General features: G+C 42.5%; 1 protein-coding gene across 1 annotated transcript in view; it reads left to right on the top strand.

Moving 5' to 3' along the window:
• The window catches only part of KCNJ5 (potassium inwardly rectifying channel subfamily J member 5), a 711,523-nt gene that overhangs the window by 144,724 nt on the left and 544,150 nt on the right, over positions 1–22,649 (top strand). The gene's annotated exons all lie outside the window — the stretch shown is intronic.

The following is a 22,649-nucleotide window of genomic DNA, read 5'->3' as shown; positions in this document are numbered from 1 at the left end:
TATAATAAAAGGGTTAACAGCGCAAAATTCGCCAATTATTCTAAGCCAAGCCTTCTGATCATACAGAAGGTTGGTAATATATGAGCTGCTGCATCACCAGCACTACTCCCAAAGGAATGCACACCATTTCAGAATGGAAGCTGTGGTGTGATCAGACTTTCTTATGGGTGGAGTTCTGCAATATTTATCATCTATGTATCTGACCATTTGACTGTAGGAAAGCAAGTGTAGAAAAAAGAAAGTACTATGACATGTTTGCCGTCATCTAGTAAAAGCCATCTGAATACTAAAGATGTAATGGTAGTAAAGGTCATGATATCACCACTAGCTCATTTGCAAATTATGATTTCATATTTCTGTAGTGCATACAGCACCGTTTAGAGAACTACAAAATAATTGCCCATTGTGCATTTCAGTTAAAGTTAGTACATTGATATTCTTGAAGGTAACAAAGAGGCAAAGTTAGGGAAGTTATTACGCCTACAACGTCTGAAAGCGTGGAATGCTCATGCGGCAGACATAGTGGATATGAAAACGGTCGAAGGCATAGGCACCTGGGTGAACTTTTTTCAGAGCAGGGATTAAAATGGAATTTGGTGGAGGCACTGCGAGTTTTCAGGATATCTGCATGTGTTCAATATGCAGACAAGTTTAGGGAGGATGCCTCCTCAATGTGTCTAACACCCAGAGCTCATGATTGGCGACCATTGCAGACATTTGGTACCTTCCTAGGCACGAGCTAGACAGCATGGCAGCCAATAGAAAAGCAACAGTGCCTAGCTTGTAGAAAAGACCTCAATACAATTACAGGTGGCGTCTCCTTCCGGTATGGGCTGTTTTTTATTTATTTAAGGGACTATGATGATCTAAAAAAAGTTACAATGCTTATTGCCTATATTGTGTATCTAGGCTATACCTAACGTGTTCATTTGCAGCATAAAATAGCAGTTTACCATTTTCCCTTCAGCAAAACAACCATATGCCGTAGTCTTGATTTAGAGGGCATCCTTTCCAAATCTGTTCATACAAACGGATTAGCATCAGTAAAGTCAGTAATATGGATGAAGTACTTGGAGACCAGAAGTCTCAGAACGTGTGAAATATCGCCACATTTTGCTGTTAGTAATACATGTGTGACAGCAGGTTATCTGATAAAGCCACGACTAAAATGCTAATCACGTTTTTGTCGATTCAGTGCACTCTACAGTTTTTCAATAAATTTACCTAAACTATCAACGTTTTTAGGGTGAAAGAGGGTATCACCCTCTGTTCCCGGGTGCTAGCAAATGTAAATTACAGCACCCTGCCCTGCCTGACGGTGTTCGCGGAGTTAACTTCGCGAAGTGCAAAAAAAACTCTGCAGCACTACGCCGAGCTGTAAAACCGGAGGAGTGCATTAGATAAATGTCGTTCACTGTGATTTTCGGTGCCATGTGTGTGTCCGCACTGTGCAATCATCGCGAACGGCACCATGCACAGTGCAAGCTGGCGCTGCTTCTTCTCTGCTGCTTGAGTAGATTTTTTACTAGAGCAGCAGCTTTCTCAACGCAAACGGATGGTTTCTCAACTCAAGCAGTCAAGAGCATACTCAACCACTTGCAATGAGATATCCGACCGCCCGTGCTGACAAATCTCGCCAGGAGGTTGATTTTCCATGCTTGGGCTCGCCAACTTTACAGTGACGAGCGCTAGCGAGGAAAAAAACTCTGCTACCCTTTGCTACGCGGAGTTTTTCAGAACCCACCGAGCTCTGAATAACGCGGAGTGCAGAAAACTCAACAAACTCTGTGAGCAGAGTGGAGTTCACTGCCCAGGCAATCACGGTTGATTAAATCAAAGTAAAAAAATAAAGCTTTCTTTATTGAGTTGGCTCATTCATCTTCATTATAACCGTTTCTGAATTTCTAAAATAACAAATGCTTTAATACAAATTTGTTTAAGCCCGAAATTTGCAATAATCCTCAATGCATTTCGGGCCTATCGGTCCTTGATCAGGGATATTCTATACCATAATGCTTTGGTATCCCAGCTCATGATCAATCACACATAAAATCCTCTTTATAGTCCCATTGTCAATTTTCGTCGAGCAGAGTCTTCCCCTGCGACATGTACAAAGTATGAATGAATATACAAACTCTCCAATGCAGTAAATCACTGTTTGAAACCTAATAAGTAGAAAACAGTTCCCCATCTCCGGCTCGTGGTGTTCCATGACTAAAATAATGCCACCTAGAAATTGATAAAAGAAGAAAGTATAATATTCATCCAAGGTAATCTAGAAAACAGACAGGTACTACCAAACAGTGTCTCTACAAAACCTATTCAGCAGTACACTATACATTATACCGATATATAGTTATCACAAACAATGGTTCAGGGATTAACAGCCTGATTCATGTAGGTAAATTGCACTCGCAAAGGGCCAGATTCTGAGAATCTGGCCCTTTGCGAGTGCGATTTTTGCATTTGGTATTCATGATACCAAATGCAAAAATCGCTATTTAAGAAGTCGCAAATATGCGAGGAATAGCATTTAAGGAATCTCTAATAGAGATTCCTCAAATGCTATTCATGAAACATCAAGAAATAGCGATTTTGAACTTTTGGGGCCGCTATTTACCGACAGGTCAGACCTGTCGGTAAATAGCAAAAACTCAGAAAAATGCTTTTAAAAGCATTTTTCAAAGTTGCATGTAGCACACACACATGTCCTTTGGACATGTGTGTGCGCAACACCTGTCCAAAAGTGCATTTTAGGGGTGCTACAGGGCGTCCTTTGGACACCCCTGGCACCCTTAAAATCGCTATCTTAGTTGCGAGTAGCAAATTGCTACTCGCAAATCCCCATTCATTCCTATGGGCCTCTTGGCCCATAGGAATGAATGGGGAGTATTTGCGAGTAGCAAATTGCTACTCGCAAATAAAGAACATGTAGGAATCGCTATTTAAGTAGCAATTCCTACATGAATGCCGTTTTGCGTGTCCTCAATAGCGAATCGCTATGATTCGCTATTAGGGACACGCAAAACGGCATGTACATGAATCAGGCTGTAAAATCCTTATTCTGGGATTTGGATGTGAAATCTATATATCAATAAGTCGTAGCATTTTGTAAGACTTGGTTTAGCATTTACAATATTTCAGGTATTCTTGGCCAAGCTCAGTGCCGCTACTTAAAGGAGGCACGGATTCTCAGGTGCCTTGGCTGAGCCACAGCCTGTTAACCCTTCTGGAGTGTTTAATGAACATTTTATCCCTGGGCAGACATGGCAGCTAATATGATTGGGCATCCTGGAACCCTTAAGGGGAATGAGCACATAGTATAGTACGACACATTTAAATCGTTTTTTTTGCAGACCAAAGAATCAGATCTCAACACCAAGGGTCCCGCCATACAGAATTACTGGATGGTGACAGCAAGGGGTTACGCCCGGCACTAATGATGCTAGCGACATATCGAGAGGGAAAACACCTCTAACGCTTCTCCCATCACTGGTAGCTGGCAGACAATAGACGCAGATGTGCCTCACTGAGGGAACGATCCAGTTACTGCTAATGATTTGCTGTAGGAAGTCATTAGCAGTAACACAGTCCAAATGAAAAGGTTTATTGCGGGAGCCCCTTGTGTATAAACAGGAGGCTGTCTTTAGGGCTGAGAGAACAGGGAGATCTCTTATCAGAGGGAGGGAGCCGTGCTCAGATGCCAGGTGTCTCTGCGGTAGGGTCATGCACTTGCTGTGGGGAAATGCAGATGGGAGCTCTCTGGGCACAAAGCAATATGATGAGCTGGTATTCGGATTGGATTTTTTGCGCTGGGTATTGGGGCATGTTGTAGAGGATCTGTGAAGTGCACATAGCTGTCAATCTGCCATTAATGACCGAACTGAGTATATTGCGGTATGACAAGTGTCATCCAAATAATACATTATGTATTTATTTAGTTATATATTTATTTATGTATTGAACTATTTATTTATTATGTATACATATGTATTTAGTGTAGAAATTAGGTACTACAGAACTTTACAACAGAAATGTTTAGTTACATAGATATTACATATGCTTTAAGATGGCTAATTACTACCACAAATAGTTATAAGGGACGAGAATTACAAGCGGTATATACAGTAGGTAAGGGGCTGTAAGCATCTGATGAGACGAAAGTAGTGTAAATGTTTGTGCCAAGATTTATTGCAACGTCTTAGCTACAATAACGTTGGATGAGAAGGGTTTTCAGGTCCGTTTTAAAAGTCGCCAGCTAAGTGGTTGTGCGTAGATTTGGAGGTAATGAGTTCCAAATTGTGGTTGCGATACCTGAGAAGGGTTGGGTCATGATTCTAGCAGAATTGTTGCAACATCTCATGATAGGCTAGAGTCACGTGAAAGCCTGAGTTTGTCCACCAGGTAATGGAGTGTGGATGTGTGCAGAGCTTTATGGGTGATGCAAGCAGTCTTGTAAATAGACCTGACATTAGTCGGCAACCATCAGAGAGTGATTAGCATAGGACCAATAGACAAGCCATGCTGCTGAGTGTATGACTGATTTCCGGGGGGTGAGATGGGTTTTGGGGAAACAAGTCAAGAGAGAGTTACAATAGTCTATTCTGGAGAGCGCCAGTGTATAAGCAAGAAGTTTCAGATATAGTTCTTGAATGTAACAGCGGATTCCCCACAGAAGACATAGTTGATAGTGTGCATTTCTGGACATGGTGCTGATTGGAGAATATAGGTTGAGCCTTTTGTTTGGAATGACTCTGTTGGCACTGTTAACAGTGATGGGTTTACTGTTAAGTCTGTCATGTTAGTCCATCGAGTATTGCGCAAAGGTGGGGATTTTGAAGGGGAGATTAGGAGAAATTCAGTTTTGGAAAGGTTAATTTTAGTTGATGAGAGGTCACCCAGTCACGAACAGAGTTTAGGGTGATGAGAAGGAGTGGGTTGTAGTTTGGCGAGGAGATCTTTAGATACAGTTGTGTGTCATCTGCATATTGAGGATAGAAGATCCCTGCCATCTTAAGGAGGGTTCCACTGCTGGCTCAATGAATATATTATATGGGGTCAGGGAAAGGACAGATTCCTAGAGTAACCCTTGTGCAAGCGGTGTTAAGAGATAGTTATCTTTTTAAACCTCTGCAACCTGCCAATGCCGAATGGAGCAAACCATTTAAGGAACACAGCATCAATGCCAATATGATTTTTGGGTGTTTCTAGGGTACATCTAGGATTGAAAGACCATCATTGAATAGCTGTAGTAGTGTGGGTTCGGTGCTGTAGGCCTGATGATTTAAACCAGATTGGTATTCATTTAGGACGTTGTTGTTCATGATGTGTTGTGTGAATTGCTCCGCTACACATCTTTCAATGATTTTTGTGATGAAAGGCAGGTTGCATAAGGGTGACATTTGTGGAGATCATTATTATTTACAGAGGGTTTTTTTGAGGGAGGGGTCACCTGTACAGTTTTGATGCAGTCAGTAAATGTTCCTTGGCTGAGAGAGATTCACCAGTTTTGACCAGTAGTGAAGCATGTGAGTATTAAGGTATTTGGCAAGTCACCCCAGATTGGGTCTACAATTGTTTTAAGGGTTTATGTTTCATGATAAGTTTGAGTAAGTCTTCTTTGTAATGGTGTTACGATTGGGTTACTCCCATACAGCACACCTGTTTTTTTTACATTTTACAGTGGGTGAGTTCACTACCTGTATGCCACCCATGGTAATCACCTGGCATATGCACTGTGTGTGTGTATGCCTTTTAAAATAAGGCCACTGCGACGCAGCAAGGGTAAGGGGCCTTTGACTGGTTGCACGTGAACAAGTGTGCACACACATGTAAGCGCTGCGAGTGGTACACACACGCTTTATAGGGGCCATGTATATTGTAATACTTAGATGGGCCTTGAAGGTCTGAAAATACATACATGTAATGCTAATGTCGCAATGCTCTCTAGGGGTTGACTGTATGACTGCAATGTGAATCTCTCTAAGCTGTCTTTATAATTGTAGTTTGTTATCAAATGTATAAAAAATATACAAACACAGGGTTTATTCCTCGTGGATGCTTTATTGATTCACCACAATGATTGCACATTTTTTATTGACTTATCATAATAAGTTAAATGTTTTATTAATTACTGCAATAATGACAATGAATTCTGAAAAGGGTTTCTTAATGTGTTTATTACAACACATAATTATTGAACTAACTTGATATGTTTGAGTGACCCTCTAAGGGGGTCACTTATGGTTACACATCATCATCTATGGTATGTTGTTGCAAGGATCCTGCTCATACACAGAACTGTGCACAGAGACCTAGGACATCAGTAAATTGTGGTGTACCAGAAACTCACCTCTGTACCTAGAAAACCCCCAACCAGCTAGCATCAGTGTCACATTAACTCTTCGTCCTATAGCAAAGTAACCAATCATTGGACAACCTAGAACATGCGACTTAGGACCATCTCAGGAATGGTGGGAACTGAGAACACTCTTTTGTTATACTCTCATACCAGTCCACAACAGGAGTAAATAAGAGACACGGTAAGGTTAAAATATGTATTTTAACAACGTGATCTCATGTGCAGTATCATAAGCAGACATATGATTAAAAATAATATGGTCAGCACGGTTACAATTCCATAAAATACAAAAGGAGAAATCATATTACAATGATGGTGAAAACAGGTCAAATAGTGCCTAGTGTTAACACCCTCCCTATTTAGGAACTATGTATTGTAAACTATAGAAGGTCTCTTAGGCTTGTGTGGGGGACCCCATTACCTTTCCGCTCAGTAAGAGTAAATTACATCTAGATCAGCATAGGCTCTCTGCATCCCTGGAAACGGAAATCTTCCAAGTGTGTGAAATCATGGCAAGTGTGGAACAATAAAGGGGCTAGAATCTTGCTTGGCTCACAGCTGCCAAAATGTTATGTCTAGAAAGTGTTACTCGAACATGCCGAAAAACAGCTAACATGTTTTGATAACCTTGACGGCTTCAGCACTCACTGTTCAGATTAGGGGCACAATGTGAGTCTGGAGATGTCGAAAACAAACCTTTTCTTATGTGTAGACCTTCGTGAAGGCTAACTTACAAAAACAGCTATTCAGTGTCGTGTGCAAAAGCAGCAAAAGGTAAAATGGCATTTAAACTTCTAATAAGCCATGCTAACATAACATGCACGCAAAGCAGGCCTTAGGCCATACTACACCCTCCCTTGTTCGGGGAACGCACAATAAAGGGGGCAAGATTAGCAGTAGGCAGAGTTCAAGTTCGATTGAGACTGAACCAAGTTCAGAAATGTTGCCAAACTTGAGAATTGGGAGTAAAAATCCAAATTAAAAAGTAACCAAGTCAGTGAAAACAATCACGGGTGGCCATGGTGTGAAAAAAGAACTAAAAAATTAAGAAAAACATTAAGGCATTAGAGGGAAAAAAATGTGCATAACGGAACGCAATTGATTCTGCCCATGATAAAGTACTGCAACGTCTTCTTGCACAATATCAACAACAGATGAAACAATATTATCTAATGTGTAAATGCGGGAAGAAAGGGTGTTAATGCTGTTATCTACAATGGCAAGCACTTTTTCTAAATTGGCCTGATCTATAGCTCTAAGCCTAGAAGCAGCTTCAATCTGGGACAGTTTCCAAACCTCGTAGTAAGCTGCATATATCCATCTTTTCGGTCTGCCTGCTGCAGGACCTTTAACAAAATCATTTAAGTCAACGGTGTCAGTGAGTTTGGATAAATGCAGCTTAACAGACGCTAAGGTTGAATGTCTGAGCCAACCCTGGCACAATTTGCCAACAGAATAGGTGGTGACTGAATGTTGAGTCTGAAAACGAGGATCTACTCTAACATCTGTATAGCCAGGGGTCAGACCCAGAAAACCGTGCTGGCAGGAATCTGCAACTTTTTTGCCATAGCAACCAGCCTTCGGGATTAATGCTGGAAACATTAAAAGAAGAATTACTCAAAAAGGCTTGTAAACCACTTAGGGAAGTCTGGCGTAATTATTCCAATGGGGAAATTCACCTAAATCAGGAAATGAAGGAGCATTTAATTTTTTAGAAGTAGCCAATCCAAAGCAGGAGGTTTGTGAAATAGTAGCATTCAGAAACAACATATGGTTTGGGATGAGATATGCACGATGCAAAGCCTCAGTGCCTTGCACTTGCCAATTTTTGGAACCCCAAACAGATTTAAGATCAATAATGTCTCTCCACAGCTCATAGCCCCCAAAAGCCAACTGGTCAATAAAGGACTTAGAATGCAGTAATTTTGTATGGGTAAGTATAACCTTGGAAGAGGACTTCTCAGTCATCTTAAAATAAAATGCAATAGGGTTTGATTGATTAAAATCAGTAAAATATGAAAACTTTTCAAAAGCCTCTTTGAGCTGCCTTCCAAGGTGCCGGACAGTGTTCCCACTGTGTGTAGTTAACTACATTTCTAAATGAATTCGTCTTATGCAGAAAGTGATTGCCAAAATGCTGGTAACATTACAAATCACCATAGTTTGCAGACTCGAAATATAAATCTTCAGCATCGAAGGCAGCATAATATTTAAAATCAGAAAATAAAGCCTCTATGGCCTGGACGTCCCAATCATCAGAGCGAATATTTTGTTTAACCACATCCCCCATAGAAACACGGAGTACATTGGGAACATTATTAACCTCTGTGGGCCCATGAATCTGGAACTTTACAGCACCCCATGCAATCCCATCTAAAACAGGCCAAGCAGTTATATTCTCAAATGTCTGGTCCCTCTTCATTCTGGGTGAAGAGGAGTGGGGGGCCAAAGTTCCATTAATCAGTCTAATTGAAGTTCTTTCTTGAACGTAGTGTCCATTTATAAAACAAAAAAATACACCACAAATCCTATGGACATGAATAAAAAAAATTGAAAAAAGCAACAGCCAAATTTAATTCCAAGGGGGAATCAAAAAATGTTTTTTAAACCAGGTAGCAAAAATTGAAACTTTAGAAGGGGACTTTGATGTGGTAGAGCCTGTGTTAAATGAAAAACGTGATTGATTAGCCACACGGGTCTCCAAATCAGGCTGTCAGTAGGGTAAGTATATTTAGTTCAAAAAACCACTTGAGGAAGTGTAGAGGCAATGATAGAATCACCCTCCAGAACGTTATAAGTAAACAAGTAGATTCTATCAATGTGAGTGCATAATTACTTTTTTGTTTTTGTATATATAAATGGGAGTATAATGTCTATCTATACAGTGGGAAAAGGTGCCTCTCTGCAAATGGCAGAAGGAGAGCACTGTGTGTTGTTAAAATACCCCTCACACACTATGAATCCAATAGTGTAATTCTCCCATCATTGGGGTCTTCCCGTCCCTATACGGGGCCGGGCGTGCTACAACCTACGTGATATGCGGGAGCACTTAGGTTTTTTGACGATAGACTATGTGATTGGTGCAGACAGTGTTACGTGATAGGTAGTGTAGGGACCTATATAAGTGAGTGTTAGTGCAAAAAAGGGGGGTTTAAAAATTCCCTGGCTAGTCGAAAAAATTAATTTAATGGCTTCGCCGGCTGGGAACGTTAAAATGGGGTTAGTAAGTAGGACAAAAGTGTGTGATCTACTTATGTCGACATGACATGTTTCGTAGGCAGTCCCCTCCTGCCTACTCGTCAGGACCTCTGAATGTCCCTACAGAAAAATACTCAGTTTTTAAACATACCTCCGTGATACCAAAGATGTTTTGAATCTTTTGGAAGATCTCCCTTTCGATCCAGACTCCCAATTACTGATCAGTTGTGATGTGGAGAGTCTGTACACTAGCCTCCGACACAATGAGACCCTCAACATCATCGAGGATGTTCTCTTTGAGGACGATTGGGAATACCAGACGCCAAGAAACATCATTATGCATGTTGCTCACTGGCATTAAAAGAAAATTTCTTTGAGTATAACGGAACACTCTACTTACAAAAACACGGGACCAGCATGGGGAGCACATTTGTTCCCAGCATAGCTGGTCTAAATGTGTACAATTTGGAAGTCAAAAGAATACTCAATTCTAACAAGCCGTTCAGACGATATATACAACTCTGGAAAAGGTACATCGACGATATTCTCATCATCTGGGATGGCGATGAAAAAACATCACAACAATTTTTGACATGGCTCAATCTCCAGGACGATTTCCTGAGATTCACGAGTACCATTTCCAGAAGCAGTCTAGTTTTCCTCGACCTCAATAGCTTCCCAAAAGAAGGAAGATTAATGACAACGACACATTTCAAAAGTACATCAAGGAATTGCCTGCTCATGTACCAAAGTTTCCATCCGAAACATCTTCGAGATAACCTGCCCTATGGGCAATTCCTCCGTCTTAGACGGAATTGTACCGAGATGGAAAGTTTTAAACTCCAATCAAAAGAACTTAAGAGGAAACTGGAAGTGCGCCGCTACCCAGAGAAAATCATCAATCAGGCCTGCAAGAGGGCACGCAACAACTGCAGGGAAAGCCTTTTGGAGGAAAAGACACCAAAAGAAGAAGAAAAAAGACCAATAAGCATCATCACCTTCAACACATGCTCAAATCAGGTCACCAAGATTGTCAATAAACATTGGAGAATCTTAAACAGCGGAGGCCTCCAGCTACCCAAACCTATGTTCTCTCATAGGAGAGGTAGTATCATAAGAGACATGCTTGTACACACCAGACCAAGAAACACGAATACCAACCAGAGCCAGGGAATAGACTTCGTTAAAGGCCACCACCCATGTGGCAATTGTAAAGTATGTTGCTTGACGAAAAAGAGCAAGAATCTGACCTTTAAAGATGGTTCCACCTGGGAACAGAGGTGCTTCACTACATGTAATAGTAACAATGTTGTGTACCTCATCACATGTCCCTGCCATGTAGAATACGTGGGAATGACCAGCAGGGCAATAAAGATCAGGATTGGGGAACACAAGAGTACAATCAAATGTCAGCGAGCAAGCACTAAACTGACAGCACATTTCCTAGAAATGGGGCATAAACCAGAAGACATTTCTTGGACCATAATAGAACAAGTGGCGAGGGAAGAAATGCTTCTGGAAAAGGAACAGAGGTGGGTGTTCCGTTTGGACACCAGTAATAACGGTCTAAATGATGGCATACCGTGGGGACAACTTTAATCCTCTTCCTGTCTTTCCCCCCCTCTGGTTAATACTTATCAAGCATCGCCTATTTGCTCACTAATTCGGAAGGACCCAATGAGCAGTTAGGATATAAGCAAACAAGTATCTGGATACTGTCATGGCTTGTACTGTCAATTTTACATCTAAAAAACGACTGAGCATATTTAATAAGTTCGAACATCACTTTTCTGGAACTCATGGCAATTACTATCATATTTGTACAAGATGCGACAAAAATAAACAACAGACTGTACCATCGGCAGCGTCCCATCGGGCGCGGCCATTTTTGTTAGCATTCTAGTTTCCTACACGAGTCCTGCATTACCATTAGACAGCGCGCCCACTTCCGGTATAAGATGTCGGAACTACCACTATTTGCGGTTGTTCATCGGAGCTGCCGAAGGGTATGGAATAACTTGTTCCACTTGAAGCGGTCACGTAAGTGAGACCCTGACCTCGGGTCTGTAAAAACATGGTCTGTAAAAATATGGTCTGATAGTGTTTTACTAGCGCTGGTGGCATAAGCCAAACTTTTCCACTGACACCTCGAGTGATCATTCCGCCATTGTCTTCACAGTAAGCCGCTAATACCCTGGACGCAGGCTCATGAGGCTCGGAACACATCTACCAGTTCTCCAACTTGGGGTAGCTAGCCAACTACCGGAATCTGCAACGCAGCATCAGATGTGGAGGGCAAGTGTTCCTTTGCAAGACTGTCTCTGGTCTTTTGTAGGTTCTGCAAAACATTAGAATGTTCATCTACGTCAAAGGATGGGGTCGCCGCCGCCATGTCTAGACCATCAAGGTCCGGAACGAACATTTTGATGCTAAAGAGCATTTCATATGGGGTCCGCCCACCCAGAGACCTTCTAGGGAGATTATTTAGTGCACGCTGTACGCTATTGAGGTGGGTTAGCCAGTCTCGGCCAGTACCTAATACCTTTGGTGTCAAGGATTGCTTTAAGTCACGGTTCATTCGCTCCACAACACTATTACCCTCAGGCCTGTATGGTGACGATAATTTGACTTGGATCCCCAATGAACGCATGGCATCCTTGTATGCCTTAGAGGCAAACGCTGGACCCTGGTCCGAATGGAAGGTACCACACGCAAAAATTCCCACAAAGACACGCAAATCCCTTATGACAGTTCTAGAATCAGCACTCCTTTGAGGCCATAGCCACAAAAAGCGCATGCAAGAGTCAACTGCTACTAAGATGTACTTATACGCAGTATCAGAGGAGAAAGGACCGCAGTGATCTAATTAAACGCACGCAAGTGGCTTATTAGATATGTACAACTGAGTCTGGGGCGGGCGTGCAGCAGTTGAAGGTTTAATTTGCTGACAAATGCCACATTGAAGGACATAATCACGCGTCTGTTTGTACAAACCCTGCCACCAATACTGTTCTTGTAGAAGAGATGCAGTAGCTGACACGCCGGCATGCAATTAGGCCATCCCAGCGTGGGCTGCTGTAATCAAAGTCTGCCTGCGGTACGCGTTGGGTATAAACCTGTCACCAACGTCGTTAATTCTCACATAAGGAACTTTAAAGTATTTAGAAGGGAAACCTCTAGGGTAATTACCTCCCTTCTCTGTTGCGGCAATAGTTGCCAAGATGTCATTATCAATCTGACTTTTGGAACGTGTAACTCCTGCTACTACATATGTTGCAACTGCTTTCTTTGCGGCTTCATCCGCGAGACAGTTGCCAACAGCGTGAACTCCAACACGCTGGTGAACCAGAGTATGAAGTACAAAAATAAGTGGCAGACATTTTTTAAGCTCAGCCACTCGAACCCAGATCATTTTATGTTTTATTGTGCGACCCTTGGAGTCACAATAATCATTTTGAGTCCAAAAAGGTAGATTGTCATTGTATAATTGAACACAGTAGTAAGAGTCACTTACAATAAGAGTAATCACACTGGGATCGGCGTACTCTAATGCAAGCATCAGAGCACGGAGTTCTGCCAATTGGGCGGCACAGTCCCCTAATGTCTGTGTATGCACGACATTGGACTTGAATTCACTATCCATCATAGTGCCAACCACAATTGCGCAGGCCGAAGAAGATGCGTGCTTTGAACCGGTGGCAGCTTGCGCGCTTCCGTCAGTGTATATGATACAATGGAAATCCTCAAGTGGGCGCTTAGTCAGAGGAGCAGGATGAACGAACTCATACTGCAAGAACTCCTGAGTTTGCAGAGAGGAATCAAAAATGAATGTGACATCCGACGATGTCAAGGACGTAGCCCATTTTATCCACCATGGGTGCAAAGCTTTTGAATTTGGTACACTGGCTTTCGTCACTGCCTCCAAGGCAGGATACAGAGTAACAACCAAAATGCGCTTTCCCTGCGACAGTGCACGTTCCTTAAGAATCGCCATTTGCACTGCTGTCAAAACTTTTTCCACAGTGGAAAACCGCAACTCAGCCGAATTGTACAAGTGTGACTTTTAAGCGATAGGTACTGTGTCACTCTCATTAAAAGTGAGGTACGTGAAACCCACTGCCCCTGGCACGATTCTTATCACCAGGTTGGTGTGGTTATCACAAGTCGACAAGAATGTAGATTCTAGAAGATCAGCCTGCAAAGATTGCAAGATGGCTGAATGTTCAGGCAGCCAGCACGATTTGGAGAAAGAAGGTTGTATCAAAGCGTAAAGAGGCTCGATACGCTGGGCATATTCGAGAATATAGGTATGCCAGAAATGTAAAAAGCCCTATAAAGATTGTAATTTCTTTAGTGTTGTGGGACCTCGCAAAAAAGCGCATTTCTCCAGGAAGTGAGGAGCCAAACCTCACCCTTCATTGTTGAGCTCGTAACCCAGGAACAACACTGTATACTCTGCAATGTGAGATTTCGCGAAGGTAAATTTATAGCCAAAATCCTCAAAACGGCAAATTATGCGGTCTACATGGCACAGATGCGGCCATAATTCGTCGTCTGTGAGATAGATGTCATTCACATACGAACATGCATCTGTGTCGAGCGCATCCAGGAGAGAGACTATGCGGGCGGCAGAGACGTCTGGGCTATTTTTGTAGCCCATAGCCAAACAGCGAAAGTGGCGCTGTTTGCCACCACTTGTAAAAGCTGTCCATTGACTACTAAGAGGGGACAGATTGTGGGCAAAAAAAACTGTGGATATGTCAAGTGCGGTTTTGAACCTTTTACGCACGAGACTATCCACAAGAGCAGAACTGTGACTATTCTGCACCGCACAAGCACGACAATGTGAGTTTAAGTGGCGGTAATCCATCACCAAACGGTACGAACCATCCGGCTTGGTCACAGTAAAGAGAGGTTTATTCATTGGAGAAACAGACGTTTCAATCACACCTTGATATTCCAATTGTTCAAGGATTTCCGCAACGGAAGCTTTCGCTTCACTCCGCATGGGGTATTGGGGTTGAGGCAGTGGCATAGACCGCAAAGTAATCTCATGCCAAGGTGAAAATTTGTCCCACCCACAGTGAGTATGGTACAACGCCGGTGCAAGCGCCTTAGCTCAATCTTCCGCAAAATACAGGGCCTGCTACTTCGGCACTGTGTGCACGAAAGCAGGTAGGATCACCTCCTCCCCTTGCGGAGCAGCTAAGACAAAGGGTGAGGGCCAGTCGACCTCCGCCAACAAAATATCATAGGTAGTAGTTAGATTCTACCAAAATACTCCTTTTATGGTACGTGCTATGTCACCTTCAATTATAAGGACAATTTCATAAAGTCTTTCAGGGGGAGCCACTCTAGTGTCAGCTGTCTCAACTACAACGAAGGTGGACGCAGCGCATCTTTAAATATGGTGATCTACGCCGCGCTGTCCAGTAATGTCAGTGTCCATGTCAGATTCTGTTACTGCAGCAACCTTTTTCTTCTGAAACTGGGGCCTTTGACGCGGTGACTCGTCCTGCTTACCTTTTTCCTCTGCCTTGTGAGGCTGCTCACAGCTTTGTTGGGCACCTCATCCTCTGCCAATAAGCAGAAAGAGGCCCCCTGAAAGGACAAATGTAGGGCAGACTAACAGGGGAATCAAGAGCAAAATAGAGAAACAGAACAGTCTGCCCCCTCTAATATATATCAAGGCTTAAATTGATTCCTCTAATAGAGTTCGCAGTAATTACCTCACTGGGATCACAAACAAATCAAGATTTCCAAAACCAACTCATTATAGAGAAAGATTCATTGTTTATTTCATTTCTTTTATATAAATATACTTTTTTACAAAAACAGAGCAAAACAGACCAAACATACCAATGATAATATTCAGACAATATCCCACACATCCCTTCATACATTCAACAAAATTCAAACAAACTCACACGTTCTTCAAACATCCAATACATCAATAGATTCACACGTACTCACACATTCTTCAATCATCCAATACATATCACACTTCAGTTGCCAGATGTTACAAATATATTGCGTCCTGGAATGTCTCCCAAAAGGACATAGGAGACTGGATGACCATGTGACAGGACAGACTGGAAGCGCCTTTTTTGGAAATCTTGATTTGTTTTTAGTCCCAGTGAGCTTATTACTGCGAACTCTATTAGAGGACTCAATTTGAGCCTTGATATATATTAGAGGGGGCAGACTGTTCTGTTTTTCTATTTAGCTCGTCCTCTGTCGCCGCCTCCTCCACCGGTGGGTGAGACCGATGTTTCCTGCAAAGAGCAAGGAGAACGTTGTTCAGGAACCTGAAATCTATCAGGTGACTTCATTGTAGTGGGGTAGCGCAACTCATATTTACACTCAGCAGAGGCAGGAGTAGGTGAAGCAGGACGGGACCCCTGTTTCTGTTGCTGATTCCCCTGTTTTTTGTTCTTACTCCAATACTGTTTCGGAGCTTTCTGGCGGTCATCTTTATCAGATGACACCTGCTGAGTCTGCTTCTGTGTTTGTTTTTTAGCAAAAGGCTTGACACCCAAACTATTACGGCCAACGGTCTTATAAGCCTCTGTAATATTTCTCGGCAACTGACGGGGTTTCTCGGCCTCGGGAATATCGCACAAAGCATTATACACCTGGAAACTTACTGCACCCCCGTTGACATTAGCAAGGATGAGATCGTGAACCATGTCAAACGCTCCCATGAGTCGCATTCCCAATTCCACAGCCGCCTCTGAACCGTGTTCATCCTGAACACGCTTGATCATGGAGAGCAGGACAGCCTTATACGGGGTGCCGCAGCACCTAGTATAGACTGCAGCAAAAATCACACCCCAAGTTGTACAGTCATTTACGTCTGGCACTAAGTCTTTCTGCAAACTAATGGTTAGGATCCTGTGTTTCTCCACAGGAGTGGTGTTCGGGAATACTGCCTCCAGTTGGTCAAATTTCTCGGCAAGCCAGAAAGGCATGTCATCCTTATCTTGGGGACGCTTGCTCATAACTGCATTGACCATAACAGGACAACGTTTCAGTCCGTTAGGCCCAACTGGCTGGGCTGCACCCCCCGGGGCCCCACCCGGGAGGTTGCGGACAATGTATTGAACTAGACCCCTTATTACTGACACAGCAGACGTATAAAGGGGTCTTAACTCAGGAGCTGTCAACCACAGTGCATTAGGATGCGGGGTATAAACAGCTAAAACAGGCCAAGTAGCTCCTGGGATCGACAATAGCCCTTCTCTGACCGCTGTTATATCGTGTGGGAGGGCCCCATTAAACCAAACGGCATGCTGCCAAGCATTAATTGGAACTTCCTGAGTCCTATATGAAGCGTATGCTGCAGGGGTGGCAGTCGGAGTGTAATAATGAAATACACCAGTACCAGCATCAACCGCAGGAAACGTGACCCATGAGTAAAACAGTTCAAACAGGTACGATGGGTCGGCAAATACTACTAAAACCACTGCCTGTCCTTGTAAAGAGACTTGAAACTCTTGCAGATGATTGCGCACAGCCACACAACTGTGAACAGCGATATCAACCGCAGCCATATTGACACAGTGAAAAAATAAGTACAATGCAATAGAAAAGCACAACTGGCTAGTAATTTAATAGAAAACCGTTTTATATCATCAAGCTTGAAAAGACCTATGCAACTATAGGCAGGTTTAATCCGTCACCACTGTCAACCGGAAACAATAGTGAAGGGGTCGTGGACTGATACAAGCACTACTCAAGTGTCCCACAATAAGACCACACTCGTTGGTGGCGCCATGTTGCAAGGATCCTGCTCATACACAGAACTGTGCACAGAGACCTAGGACATCAGTGAATTGTGGTGTACCAGAAACTCACCTCAGTACCTAGATAAACCCCAACCAGCTAGCATCAGTGTCACATTAGCTCTTCGTCCTATAGCAAAGTAACCAATGATTAGAAAACCTAGAACATGCGACTTAGGACCATCTCAGGAATGGTGGGAAGTGAGAACACTCTTTTGTTATACTCTCATACCAGTCCACAACAGGAGTAAATAAAAGACACGGTAAGGTTAAAATATTTATTTTAACAACGTGATCTCATGTGCAGTATCTTAGCCAACATAAGCAGACATATGATTAAAAATAATATCGTCAGCATGGTTACAATTCCATAAAATACAAAAGGAGAAATCATATTACAATGATGGTGAAAACAGGTCCTATAGTGCCTAGTTTTAACACCCTCCCTATATAGGAACTATGTATTATAAACTATAGAAGGTCTGTTAGGCTTGTGTGGGGGACCCCATTACCTTTCCGCTCAGTAAGAGTAAATCACATCTGGATCAGCATATGCTCTCTGCATTCCTGGAAACAGAAATCTTCCAAGTGTGTGAAATTATGGCAAGTGTGGAATAATAAAGGCGCATGCATCTTACTTGGCTCACAGCTGCCGAAATGTTATGTCTAGAAAGCGTTACTCGAACATGTAGAAAAACAGCGAACATGTTTTGATAACCTTGACGGCTTCAGCACTTACTGTTCGGACTAGGGGCACGATGTAAGTCTGGAGATGTCGAAAACAAACTTTTTCTCATGTGTAGACCTTCGTGAAGGCTAACGTACAAAAACAGCTATGCAGAGTCGTGTGCAAAAGCAGCAAAAGGTAAAATGGCGTTTAAACTTCTAATAAGCCATGCTAACATAACATGCACGCAAAGCAGGCCTTAGGCCATACTACAATGTTTTATCTGCCAACATACATATTTGTAAATTACTGCGTAGTATCAGTAGTGTGTACTTAATAAATATGCTTCTCATTTTCTAAAGAAAAATGTCTGACTGGAAAATCATTTTATGTGCATTAATTGTGTACCTGTGATTGGTGTTTTCTAGCCCATACCGCCTCCCTTAAGTAGGCCTTGGACTGCTCCACTCTACTACCCTGTGATAGAGCGTCATGATATTCTGAAATTTGTAGGGATGCATCATAATCACAGCTAGTCCGCACCTGCATATATTCTACGTTAAACTAAGTATAATCATTAGAAATTGTGAACGTAATAATGAAATTGTTTGTGCAATGCTAGAAAATTAGTTTGTGTTAATAGAAAGGGTAAAACGATATTTAAATGTATTTATCTATTGCAAGTGCTTCACAAATCAGTTCATGTGTAATGTAATGCATTAGATTTAAATGTGTACCATAAAAGTCTGCACGTATAGAGATGCCTAAATGTGCCTTAACGGCGAAGAAATGTAATGGTTATAGATGTAGTGTTTATTAATGTGTGTATTCTTTGGTGTGTAAAAGACTAAATGAGTATTTAAGTTTTGCAATGGTAAGGCCTGTTCGTGGTTTCTTATATTAGCTAAATCGAGTAGGCCTGAAATTAATTTTGCCTGGGAAGGCTTTCAGTTGAAGGCAGTCAGCAGATTTGTGCGTGCAAGGTTAATTCGTTCACCTGCTTTTCTTGCAGGAGCAAGGGCATTTTTCTCGTTAGCTAGACTGTTGATCTTTGATTTAGGAGTTAGGTATGGAGGAGACCTGTTACAGTGTTTCATGGAATGCTGATAATTAGGAGGTCGCTGAAGAAGCCTGGGACTCAAGGACAACTCAACCGTTTTTGCACGAAGTGCAAGTTTCTGGAAAACTACCTGAAAAACGCCCAGCTAAAGGAGGTGTTTCGGGGCGTGTTCTTTGAATTATTCATTTTTGTATTAGTGACAGTGCCCCGAGGGAGAAGAGGGCAGATGAGAGCAGAGAGGGTAGATGAGAGCAGAAAGTAGTTGGGAGGGTGGGAAGGGATCGCTTCTTAGAGCGAAGACTTAGCTTTGGCTTCAGACCTATGCAACGTGAGTGTACTTCTAAGGAAGTCTTCTCGAGCTGACACCTTTTCTCAATCTGGCCTGGGAAATGCTAAGTCGGGATGTCACCTTAGTGTTAGTGTAGGCACAGAATTAACTCATTAATTTTCCTTTCTGTAACTGATGAAGACTAATTTAGATATTGGAGCAGTTGTTGCTTTTTTGATTTTCTTAGAATTACTTATTCTTTTAGGGGCATATTACCAACAACTAGCGATAATTTTTGTCTCTAACTTGTTTAGAGACAAAAATTATCGCCGCACATCGGCGATTTTTATCGCAGATAAACCTTGCTATTAGCAAGGTTTATCGCAAATGCGATAAAAAACGGCCGCAATGCATGAATATCGCTGAAAAGTCAGCGATATTCATGCATTATCGAGCAAATGCTCTTAGCCATGTTATCCACCTCCCATTGGATAACATGGTGAAGAACTGCTCAGGGCAGGTGTTAGCTTTTGGAGATATTCGCGCTTAGCGCGAATATCTCCAAAAGTTGGTAATAGGAGATAGCGATGTTAGCGACTGTTTCCAGTCGCTAACATCTTGGCACGGCCACTTTGCATGTCATTAGTGATAAATATCACTGACATGCAAAGCGGGTCCCAAGATGGTCGCTATCTCCTATTAGCTGTCACTAACTGGTGTTAGCGACAGCTTGGTAATAGGGAGATAATTTTATCTCCGCTTTCTTGGCTTTTAAAGCCAAAAAAGCGGAGATAAACCCCCTTGATAATATGCCCCTTAGTTAGGTTGATTCGTAGAATTCATTTTGTATTAGTGCCCATATATATTTTCTACCTCATCATGAGGTGTGTGTATGGGGAAACGTGCACTACAACGCGGCCGTTTCCACGCATAACTTAACCACGCATAACTTAACCACGCATGCGTGGTTACGACAGCCTTTACCACGCATACCTTTACTATGAAATACATAGTAAAGGCATGTGTGGTAAAGGGTACAAATAAAAAAGGGGACTTGGGGGGGGTTCCCCCCCAAAAAAGCATGAAAAGAACAAGGAGCTTGGGGAGGGTTTCCCTCACCCAATAAAAATGCATCTGTTGCAGTTTCTATGTGGAGGCAATCCGTGTTGATAGAGGGACGGAAAGACACTTCTGTTTCCACTTAACGACGTGCAACGTCAACAGGAAGAAGAATAAGCAGAGTCAAAAACGAGAGGTAAGGGGAATATGAGATTAAAGAAAGAAAAAAAAAGGGGGCAGATTTAAGGGTTAAGGGCAGGGGAGCGGTATTTGTAAGAAGGGTTTAAGGGTGGGGGCATAACCTTTACCAAGAGTATGCCCTTACCATGCATGAATTTACAACAAAAATTGTTGTAAAAGTATGCGGGTAAAGGAATATTCGTGGTAAAGGTTATGCTTGGGAATGGCATTCCGTTGTAACACATGCATGGAAAAGGCATGCGTTACAACGGAATGCGTTGTAACATCATACAACTGATTGTATATTCAGTTATTCTAATAAAACCCTTAAATTGTAAGTCGGAGTCAGTGATCCTTTTGAGTCTGAATCATTTAGCTCATAGTGATGGTAGTGAATTTATTGGTTTTCTCCCCTTTACAATTCCAGCAGATAAAAAGATCCAGTTGACCGAGGATTCTTAACAGATGGGAAGATAAGATAAGAATCCAGCGTTATCAGTTGGTAGCAGAGTAGGATGTTTATCTCTGGAGTAAGGGGAGATGTAGAGAAAGGTAGTCATTGAGTCCCGTACCCGTAGAGCCCAAGGCGATGGTTGTCCGGCGGATCGGGAGCGGAGGACGATGGATGGAAATCGACAGAGAGTGACAGGGCGGCAGAAGCAGCAGTTTGTGGGAGAGCGAGTATGAAAGGGTTGTGTGTCTGTTAGATTGCAGTGTTGTTTTGGTTGTGTGATGTCTTGCGGAGTTGGAATGAGAGTTGAATGATTGTGATTTCGATCCGAGCACGTGCGGTCCATAAGATTTGATTTTGATATCCCGGGATAAGAGATTGTGGTGTAGAAGACACCCAGAGTTGAAATTGTCTGACCAGAGATTGTGGGAGTCATGAGACATGGTTGACTGACCCACTGATGATAGGGAAACACGTGTGTGAGTGCATGAGTAACCAACGTAGGTCCTGGGCTACTGCATGTGAACTATCAAGTGAGTGGATCCTATCGATTAAGTACTTGACTGTCGAGCCGTTCGTGGGCAGATAGTCTGAGGCAGCTGTCCAGGCGTTACTCAGACAGACAGTTTCCAGAGTTGAGGTCGACAATTGGGAGAGACTGTCCAGTCGTTTGGTGGACAGACAGTCAGAGAAGTGATTGTTCAGTCATTTCGCGGACAAACAGTTATTTCAGAGTATGAAAGAGACGCTGGAATGTGTGAGAGACAAATTGTAAAGGAGGGGATCTGCTGCAAGCGGAGGAAGAGTGACGTCAGAGAGTGCTGCGCTGCAATAGGTCAGTTGGTGTGAAGACGCACTGGGATTGGTGGATTGTCATCAGGAAGTAGAGTAAATACAAGTGAAAAGAAAACATTGATTTCATTATGAATTGTTTTAAAGTTTCACCAGATATGTGCAGGGGAGATAGAAGAGTGGTTACTCAAGGGGCAGAAGAAGCACCACCCGAGGATGCACCAGCCCATTACTGTGCGAGTCAGGTACTACAATAGGGTGTTTTGATCCCCGTAAGGACAATTGTGGACCTATTACTTATGCAGGCCACACAACAGATAGCTCAATTTCCTACAAATGGTATCAAATAGTTGCCAAGTGTTTTTGGATTCACACACCAATGACAGTGTTGGATGGAATTCATGACATAGAGGCAATGACTTTAGAATTGAATATCAAAAAGTTGCTTTGGTCAGGTCTTGACTGCGTCCAGGAGGAATCTAGATTGGTTGAATTTCTCCCAGAAAATGTCTTTTTGCACAGGAAGCTAGCATTTCTGAGACAAATAAGGTTGGTGGTGTGGGGCGACCATCTCCATTTCTTCTCTAAGATTCTTTTTTTTATAACACACTTTATTAATTTTCTCTTTATACATCGCATTCATGAAATCAGCTTATACATTAATCTGTAATTAAACAGTGTCATACATTTGCTACGCACTTTTATATAACAGTTATCAGTCAATTTTGCATAAATATAGCTTTATCCAATATATATGCATTGTTTCCATGAATTACAAAAGTAGATCCAATAACAACCCTTCCCCCCTCCCTCCTCCCACCGTCCTGGC

This window comes from Lissotriton helveticus, chromosome 3_1 (genome assembly GCF_964261635.1).
Source record: "Lissotriton helveticus chromosome 3_1, aLisHel1.1, whole genome shotgun sequence".
Taxonomy (NCBI): Eukaryota; Metazoa; Chordata; class Amphibia; order Caudata; family Salamandridae; genus Lissotriton; species Lissotriton helveticus.
Note: the sequence above shows the minus strand (reverse complement) of the source record. Positions and strands in the feature narration are given on the sequence as shown.